A 9,514-nucleotide genomic window follows, 5' to 3' on the forward strand; every position below is an offset into this window, starting at 1 on the left:
TGGCACGAAACCTGTTTGCAAACGTCCTTACAAGTTGGGACCTAAAGAGTTGAAGGAGCTGAAGAAGCAACTCGATGAACAAGAGCGTATGGGTCTCATCCGACCTAGTTCTTCTCCGTGGGGTTGTGGAGTTCTTTTTGTGAAGAAGAAGGATGGAACGGACCGACTATGTGTCGACTACCGTCCATTGAACAAGAAGACTATAAAGAACAAGTACCCACTTCCCAACATCAACGAGCTGTTCGAACAACTTAAAGGTGCTCAAGTATTCTCCAAGCTTGACCTCCGTATGGGCTATCATCAGATTCACATTCTGAAGAAGATATCCCCAAGACAGCGTTCAGAACAAGCTATGGTTCATATGAATACACTGTCATGTCTTTTGGCCTCGTCAACGCTCCTCCGACATTCTCTCGCATGATGAATTTCATCTTCAACCCCTACACAAATGACTTCGTCTTGGTCTACCTCGATGACATTTTGGTCTTTTCCAAGAACAAGGAAGATCATGCCAAACACTTGCCTTTGGTTTTGGATAAGCTCAGAGAACATCAGTTCTACGCCAAGTTTTCAAAGTGCGAGTTTTGGCTCAATGAGGTTCTCTACCTTGGGCATATCATCTCTGTCAAGGGCATTGCTGTGAATCCTGAGAAGGTGTCTACAATTGTGAATTGGGAACCACCTCAGAATGTGAAGCAACTCCGCAGCTTCCTTGGTCTCGCAAGCTATTGTCGATGGTTCGTTGAGAACTTTTCAAAGATCGCAAAGCCTCTCTCCAACCTTCTCCAGTATCACGTCAAGTACGTTTGGTCTCCTGAATGTGACATTGCTTTCAACACCCTGAAAGAGAAATTAGTCACTACTCCAGTTCTGACTCCTCCTGATGAATCCAAACCGTTTGAGGTCTTCTGTGACGCCTCTCTTCAAGGTCTTGGTGCAGTGTTGATGCAAGAGAAGAAAGTTATGGCTTATACTTCTCGCCAGTTGAAGCCCAATGAAAATAGCTACCCCACTGATGACCTCGAGTTGGTGGCAGTTGTTCATGCTCTGTTGACTTGGAGACATCTCTTATTGGGAAGAAAAGTGGACATCTTCACTGACCACAAGAGTCTCAAGTACATCTTCACTCAGCCCAATCTCAACCTCAGGCAGACTCGTTCGATCGAAATGATTCAAGAGTATAATCTGAGTATCGAATATACTCCAGGCAAGGCCAATGTAATTGCTGACGCATTGAGCAGGAAGGCTTAGTGCAACTGTTTGATTCTCAAGCCTTACTAACCCGAGCTTTGCGAAGCTTTCCGCAAACTCAATCTGCAAGTTGTTCCTCAAGGTTTCCTCGCCAACCTCCAAGTCTCTCCTACTTTGGAAGATCAGATTCGCGAGGCTCAACTTCTTGATGCTATGGTGAAGAAGGTGAAGATTGGGATTGCCAAGAGTCAACCTAAGTACAAGTGATATTGCCTTGATGACAAGGATGCTCTATTCTTCGAGGATCGTTTTGTTGTGCCTAAAGGTGATCTTCATAAAGTCATTATGAACGAGGCTCACAATTCACTCCTCTCCATCCACCCTGGAAGTACAAAGATGTACCATGACCTCAAGCAGTCATATTGGTGGAATCGAATGAAGCGCGAGATAGCTCAGTTCGTGAATGAATGTGATATCTGCAGAAGAGTTAAAGCAGAACACCAACGACCAGCTGGTCTCCTCCAACCTCTTGCCATTCTAGAATGGAAGTTTGACCACATTGGGATGGACTTCGTGACTGGATTTCCAAAGTCCAAGCGTGGCAATGATGCTATATTTGTTGTCATCGACAAACTCACTAAAGTGGATCATTTCCTTCCTATCAAAGAATCCATCACAGCAGCTCAATTGGCAGAGCTTTATACCTCTCGGATTGTCTCTCTACATGGCATTCTAAAGTTGATTTCTTCAGATGGTGGCAGCATCTTTACCTCGAAGTTTTGGGATTCTTTTCAGTAGGCCATGGGCACCAACATCCGTTTCAGCACAGCTTTTCATCCCCAAACTAGTGGCCAAGTCGAGCGTGTCAATCAAATTCTTGAAGATATGCTCAGGGCTTGCGTTATCTCTTTCGGTATGAAGTGGGAAGATTGCCTTCCATATGCCGAGTTCTCCTACAACAATGGCTTCCAAGCGAGTTCTGGCAAGGCCCCATTTGAAATTCTCTATGGCAAGAAGTGTCGTACTCCTCTTAACTGGTCAGAGACTGGTGAACGTCAACTTTTTGTAAATGACTTGATCACAGAGGCAGAAGAGATGTGCAAAGTCATTCGTGATAACCTCAAAGCAGCGCAATCGCGCCAGAAGAGCTACTATGATATTAAGCATCGGGATTTGGCTTTCGAGATCGGAGACCATGTCTACCTCTGGGTCTCTCCAATGAAAGGTACTTGTCGCTTCGGTATCAAAGGGAAGCTTGCCCCTAGATACGTGGGTCCTTTCAAGATCATCAGCAAGAGAGGCGATCTTTCCTATCAACTTGAGCTTCGCTCCAACTTTGCAAACGTGCACGACGTGTTTCATGTGTCTCAACTCCGCAAGTGCTTCAAGACCCCTGACCGCACCGTCAACTTTGAAGACATTGATCTCCAAGAAGACCTTTCTTATCGTGAGCACCTAGTTGCTATTCTTAAAGAAGCTGAGCGCAAGACTCGCAACAAGTCAATCAAATTCCTCAAAGTCAAGTGGTCACACCATTCCGGCCGTGAAGCCACCTGGGAACGCGAGGATCACCTCCGTTCTGAGTACCCGGAGTTTTTCAAGTCCTAGATCTCGGGACGAGATGCTTTTGTAGTGGTGGAGTGTTGTAACAACCCGGATGTAATTTACGTTATCTGTATTCCAACTCTTGCCGTTTCCGGCACTAAGTTATTTTATTCCTCATTGTCGGGTTTTTGTCTCCGTGTGTTGCTATCTTTGTCATGCATCTCATATCATGTCATCATGTGCATTGCATTTGCATACGTGTTCGTCTCATGCATCCGAGCATTTTCCCCGTTGTCCGTTTTGCATTCCGGCGCTCCTATGTCCTCCGGTGGTCCTTTCTACCTCTTTTCGTGTGTGGGTGTTAAACGTTTTCGGATTGGACCGAGACTTGTCATGCGGCCTTGGTTTACTACCGGTAGACCTCCTGTCAAGTTTCGTACCATTTGGACTTCGTTTGTTACTCCACCGGTTAACCGAGGGACCGAAAAGGCCTCGTGTGTGTTGCAGCCCAACACCCTTCCAAAGTGGCCCAAAACCCACCTAAACCTGTCCCATCATCCAGAGCGTTCGATCACGATTGCATGGCCGAAAACCGCACTCCATTTGGAGCTTCCTAGCTCCCTCTACCTATAAAACTAGATCCCCTTCCAAAAATCCCGGGTCTCCTCTCCCCCCTAACCCTAGAAACCTCCTCGCGCCGCACCGGACATGTCCGTCCGTGTCGTATGCCTCTCTGCCGCCACCCGCAGCCACTCGTAGGCTGCCACGTGGCCTCCCACCGGCCTCCACCGCGTGCGGCCCGCCCGGCCCGCAGCTGGCCCCTGAGGCTCATCCGGATCCGCCGCCGCGGCCCGCCTTTGTCCTCCTCCACTCCGGCTCGCCGCGCCACCGCAGAATCCGCGCCAGCCGCAGCTCCTCGTCGCCGGCCGGAGGGGAGCTCCTTGCCGACCAGCATCACCAAGCTCCAGCGTCGCCCCGCCGATGACCCGCGCCGCCCCGGCCTCCCTCAAGCCCGGCAAGTCCTCCCCGGGCGAGCTCCTCCCCTCTCCGGCCGTCACGAGCTCCTCCGGTGAACATTAACTCCAGCGAACCTCGGGATCCGCGCCGGCTGGATCTAGATCTAGATCTCGGTTGATTTTTTTCCTGAAACCCTAGATTATTGCCATCTTTGACATGCCATAACTTCTGCATCGTAGCTCTGATTCGTGCGTGTAGCATATCAAAATGTTTGTCTCAACGAGTACATCATTTCATCTCATTGCATCATTTTCATTTGAGCTCATCTTGATGCCCAAAATGTCGTTGGAAGAGGGCTATGTGAGGAATATGTCAGATCTGTTTCAGCAAATGGCCTTTTGTCATTTTTGTCATGATTAATGTGTGCATGCTATGATCCTGAGCTCTGCATGTGTTTTGATGAATGCCATGCCATCTTTACAGGGGTGTATGCCATGTATTTTTGTGATATTTGTGGTGACTAGCACAAGCATGCAAAGTAGCGTAATCGTTGATGCTGATTTCAGGGACTTAGAATTTCTCTAAGTCCTTGTCCTGTTTTTTTTTATGCCATATGTTCATGTTGTTTCCTAGTGATCCGTGCCTCTTTTGAGGATGATCAGTAAGGATGTTTTGTTAAAATTGTGGTGCTCTATCAATCCATGTGTTTGTTTGAATTTATGGAGCAGCCTAGCTTGTCAATCGAGCTCTAATTTTGCTATAAAATGTTCCTGGCAGATTGTTGACATGTTTAGCGATTTTGCCGAGGATGTTTTTATTGATCCGTGCATGCTATGTTGTTGTTCTTGCCATGTCTAGCTTCTATGCCATGTCTTCTTCATGGGTGTATGCTTAGTTTGTCATTCCATGCTCTGTAGTGAGTGCATCGAGCTCGTAAACATGCCTACTTGTTAATCTGTTTTGCATGCTCCAGTTTTTCACAGTCTGAATCTGTTTGTGTTTTTGTTATGTTCACATGCTTGCAATTGTATTTTATGATCCCTTTTGGCTCAATGTAACTAAGGGACTTTTGTTATATGCTTAGAGTAGCTTCATGCCATGCCTTTCTTTGCCATGATATGTTCCTGTAGCAGGTAGTTTTCATGCTCTAAAGATTGCTTCCTGATGATAAATTCCTGATTTGTTGTTATTTCACTAAGTCTGAAACCTGTCATCATTTGCACTTTTGCCATGCTTGTTTGAACCTGTTATTGAGTGAATTAGCCGTAGCTCAGTGTTCATCTTTTGTCAAGCATCATGAGTGGATCCATGCCATGTATTTTGTTGCTATGTTTGAGTGCTGTAGCATATTTATCTTGATGCATTTAGTTGGTCACTTGTTGTTTATCGCAGACCGGTGCCATATTTGTTTTGCTTACCATTTCCAAACCGTGCATCCGATTCTGGTGATCTTTATATTGATTTCAACCGAAATCAACTCACCTTTCCAGTGGCACTCTTGGATTTCCATGTTGAGGCCAGGTTTAATCATTCCATTGCAAATCTTGCATATGCATCACATATCACATCCCGCATATCATACCATGATTACATCATGTAGTTTGAGCATTGCACGTGGTTGATTGTGTTCCTTTTTTGCTTGTTGTTCTTGCTTTGGTAGAGCCAGGAGACGAGTTCGTGAACGAGGAGCCCGTAGAGTTCACCTACGAGGATCAAGGCAACTCTAAGAATTTTGCAGGCAAGATGACCATACCCTCGAAATCACTTCTATCTTTGATTGCTAAATGCTCGCTCTTTTGCTATGCCTATGCTACGATACCTACCACTTGCTTATCATGCCTCCCACATTGCTATGTCAAACCTCTAACCCACCATGTCCTAGCAAACCGTTGTTTGGCTATGTTACCGCTTTGCTCAGCCCCTCTTATAGTGTTGCTAGTTGCAGGTGAAGATTGGAGATCGTTCCTTGTTGGAACATTGTTTATTGTTGGGATATCACAATATTATATTGTTTATCTTAATGCACCTATATACTTGGTAAAGGGTGGAAGGCTTGGCCTTATGCCTAGTGTTTTGTTCCACTCTTGCCGCCCTAGTTTCCGTCATATCGGTGTTATGTTCCCGGATTTTGCGTTCCTTACACGGTTGGGTTGTAATGCCCAACCTTGGTTTTACCATTTGCCACCTAGCCTATTTTCCCTTGTGTTTCCGGAGCCCAAGGGTCATCTTTATTAAACCCCCCCGGGCCAGTGCTCCTCTGAGTGTTGGTCCAAACTAGAGCCCCTTGCAGCGCAACCTCGGGGAAACTCGAGGGCTGGTTTTAGTTGTACGGATTGCTTATCTGAGTGTACCTTGAGAACGAGATATGTACAGCTCCTATCAGGATTTTTCGGCACATTCGGGCGGTGTTGCTGGACTTGTTTTACCATTGTCGAGGATGTCTTGTAACCGGGATGCCGAGTCTGATCGGATTGTCTTGGGAGAAGGAATATCCTTCGTTGACCGTGAGAGCTTGTGATGGGCTAAGTTGGGACTCCCCTGCAGGGATTTGAACTTTCGAAAGCCGTGCCCGCGGTTATGGGTAGATGGGAATTTGTTAATGTCCGGTTGTAGATAACCTGAAACTTAACTTAATTAAAATGCACCAACCGCGTGTGTAACCGTGATGGTCTCTTCTTGGCGGAGTCTGGGAAGCGAACACGGTGTTGGAGTAATGCTTGACGTAGGTTGTTCTAGGATCACTTCTGGATCATAGTTGTTCGACCGTGCTTTTGCCTTGCGAATATGTTAGCCACCATATATGCTAGTCGCTTGCTGTAGGTCCACATCATACATTTACCTTACCCATAAGCTTAAATAGTCTTGATCGTGAGGGTGTGAGATTGCTGAGTCCCCGTGACTCACAGATTCCTTCCTAAACTAGATGCAGGGACCGATGATACCGTTCCAGATGATATGACCGAGCTCAAGTGGGAGTTCGATGAAGACTCTCGTCATTAGTATGTGTCTTTCCCAGATGATCAGTAGTGGTGCCCAGTTGGGGGCGATCGGGGACTTTGTCGCATTTGGGGGTTGATCTTTATTTTGGTACCGTAGTCGGACCATGAGTGTATTGGATGAATGTAATGACTTATTTATGTATTTGTGTGACATGGCGAGTGTAAGCCAACTATGTACCTTTTCCCCTTTATTTATTTACATGGGTTGTTGTGAAGATTACCTCACTTGCGACATTGCTTTCAATGCGGTTATGCCTCTAAGTCGTGCTTCGACACGTAGGAGATATAGCCGCATCGAGGGCGTTACAATAAGTTTCCGATTTACTATTTTGCAATATTTTACTTGCCGATCTATAAACCAAAAAACACAAAAATATTTACTCTATGTTTGTTTAGTTTTATCTATCTCTATCAGATCTCACTTTTGCATGTCATGGTGAAGGGACTGACAACCCCTTTATCGCGTTCGGTGCAAGTTGTTTGATTGTTATTGTAGGTACTGGTGATTTGTGCGTTGTCTCCTACTGGATTGATACCTTGGGTCTCTAACTGAGGGAAATGCATATCTCTACATTGTTGTATCACACTTTCCTCTTCAAGGGAAAAACCAACGCAAGCTCAAGAAGTAACAGACGTCGACTTCGTGCCGGTGTCCAAGTCCCCCATGGTGCATGCAGACCAGCGGTTCAACCTGGCGATCCTAAAGGAGGACCGGGAGTCAGAGCCTCAACTTGACGTGGAACACGCAAATGCCGCTGCCATCGAGGCCCTTATGCCGGCAGAACTGGATGTCATGGACGTGAACTAAGCGGCGGAGGCTCAACTTGATGCGGAGCGCGCAAATGCCGCTGCCATCATGACCCCCCTCCGGGCGGAACCGCACGTCTCGGACTTGAACCGGGTGGCAAAGGCTCGACTCGACATGGAGCGCATGGATGCCGCTTCCATCGAGGCCCTCCTACAGGCATAACCGCACGTCCTGGACTTGAACCGGGCGGCGAAGGCTCGACTCGACATGGAGCGCGTGGATGCCGCTTCCATCGAGGCCCTCATACAGGAGGAACTGAATGTCATGGACGTGAACTAGGCAGTGCTCACGTCCGTGAAGAGCGCCCACATCCTCCGCGTGAATGAATAGATGGAGGCCGAGGACAACCACGGTGCAGAGACACACGTCGGTAGCTATGGCTTGTTCACGCCGGCAACCAAAGATGACGAGGTCGGCTTGTTCCACGAGGAGTGATAGTTTTTATTTATGTTGTTGTTTTTATGGATCTTTTGCTATGTAAAAACATATATTTATGCAAGTCACCTGACTTTCATCATTTGGGTCAGTCGACCACTTCAGGCGGTTGGATGAATATCCTACGGCTCCCAACCCTTCTTCCTCACATCTTCTTCTTCCCGAACTGACCACAGCACGGGCCGCACAGATCTTCCCCAACATGTGGTTGGATAAACATATTGTATTAACGAAAATTATGTGTCAGTGGTAGGATGGCTGAGTTTGGTTTGATCACATGAGGTAGCACGTGTCACTGAGGGTCTGTTCCCTTGGTTTGGTTTGCGGCGTGCAGGAGCGAATGTGTGAGGGTGCAGTGCGCCCGCGATAGTCGTGCACAAGTGTACCCCCTTCTCATTTTGAAAAACTTTAGGCAAGCTTGGCAAAAAAGAAAGGTGAGGTTTTCCTTCGCAGGATTGATCGATACAATTCCTCGTTTGACGTGTCAATTAATGCGTATTTTTTACTCCAACGCCCAAAGAGCTAACCATCTCACTCCTCATTGCTAGATTAATGCAACACCATGCAAACCAACCTTCTCATTTCCGCATGCATGCAAGGGTATATTAATGTCCTTGGTTGCTAGTACGAGGCAAACCTCATTCATTTTGCCTCGATTAGTGTTAGTGGCCTTTTGCAATTTGTAATTTTGATACTGGCATTGTATACAAAAAATGGAGGTAGTAACTATTTGACTTCCCCATTGCGGTGACGTCGACGGTATCTCGAACATTGTGACTTTGGCGAAGTGCGATCGACGGAGCACACTATTGAGGGAGACCATGGTAAGTCGTTCGCAAGTGTCTCCTACAAGCCGAGACAACCGCCTTCTTTGCATCCAGGAAGTATATTGAACCAAAGGGAGTAAATGTGCTACTACACAATACCGTCATCCGTCCAGCTTAGTGCGGTAAAGGTGGTTTCTCAAACAATATGATGGAGAAGCGGAGTTAGCGAAGAGTGAAATGATGGTTGCTTCGTCCGTGCTTTGTGATTTCACGCCTCACTACTTTGTGATTTCTGATAGAGGGGCTAGGGGAGAAGACTCTATGCTCTATACTGTACATGCGTCCAAGCATGGGAGAAAGAGGAGAGAGGTTGGATTTTTCTATTCCTTCAATCAATCAATTAGGGAGCTCTGATTCCCTCTTTTTGGCTTTGAAATCACCCTCCACAATGGTTCCCATCGATGCCAAAAGCTATTTTCACATTTGGCTACACATTATGGATGCCCTGAACTGTACCACTTGGTTTTGCTCCTATGTGCTATATATACAAATCTCGATTATATTGATCTAAAAAATTATATCAAGATTAATAAAAAGGAGGTTATTTTTCGCGCGGAAGGCGGGGGAGGTTTCTTATTTTTAGAGGACATTGGCATGGTAGTTTGCTAACATGCGGTCGCACGTGTGAGTGATTTACCAAGCCGATCTGCGTCCCACATGAGGCAGAACAACAATAGAAGAAACACATGGTTAACTTTAAGAAGAAGATGAGAAGCGGATTCATCAATGAGTGAAATGAAGGTTGCTTTGTC

Source organism: Triticum urartu, chromosome 4A (assembly GCF_056163025.1).
Source record: "Triticum urartu cultivar PI428250 chromosome 4A, HENAU_Tu73, whole genome shotgun sequence".
In the NCBI taxonomy this organism is placed as follows: domain Eukaryota; kingdom Viridiplantae; phylum Streptophyta; class Magnoliopsida; order Poales; family Poaceae; genus Triticum; species Triticum urartu.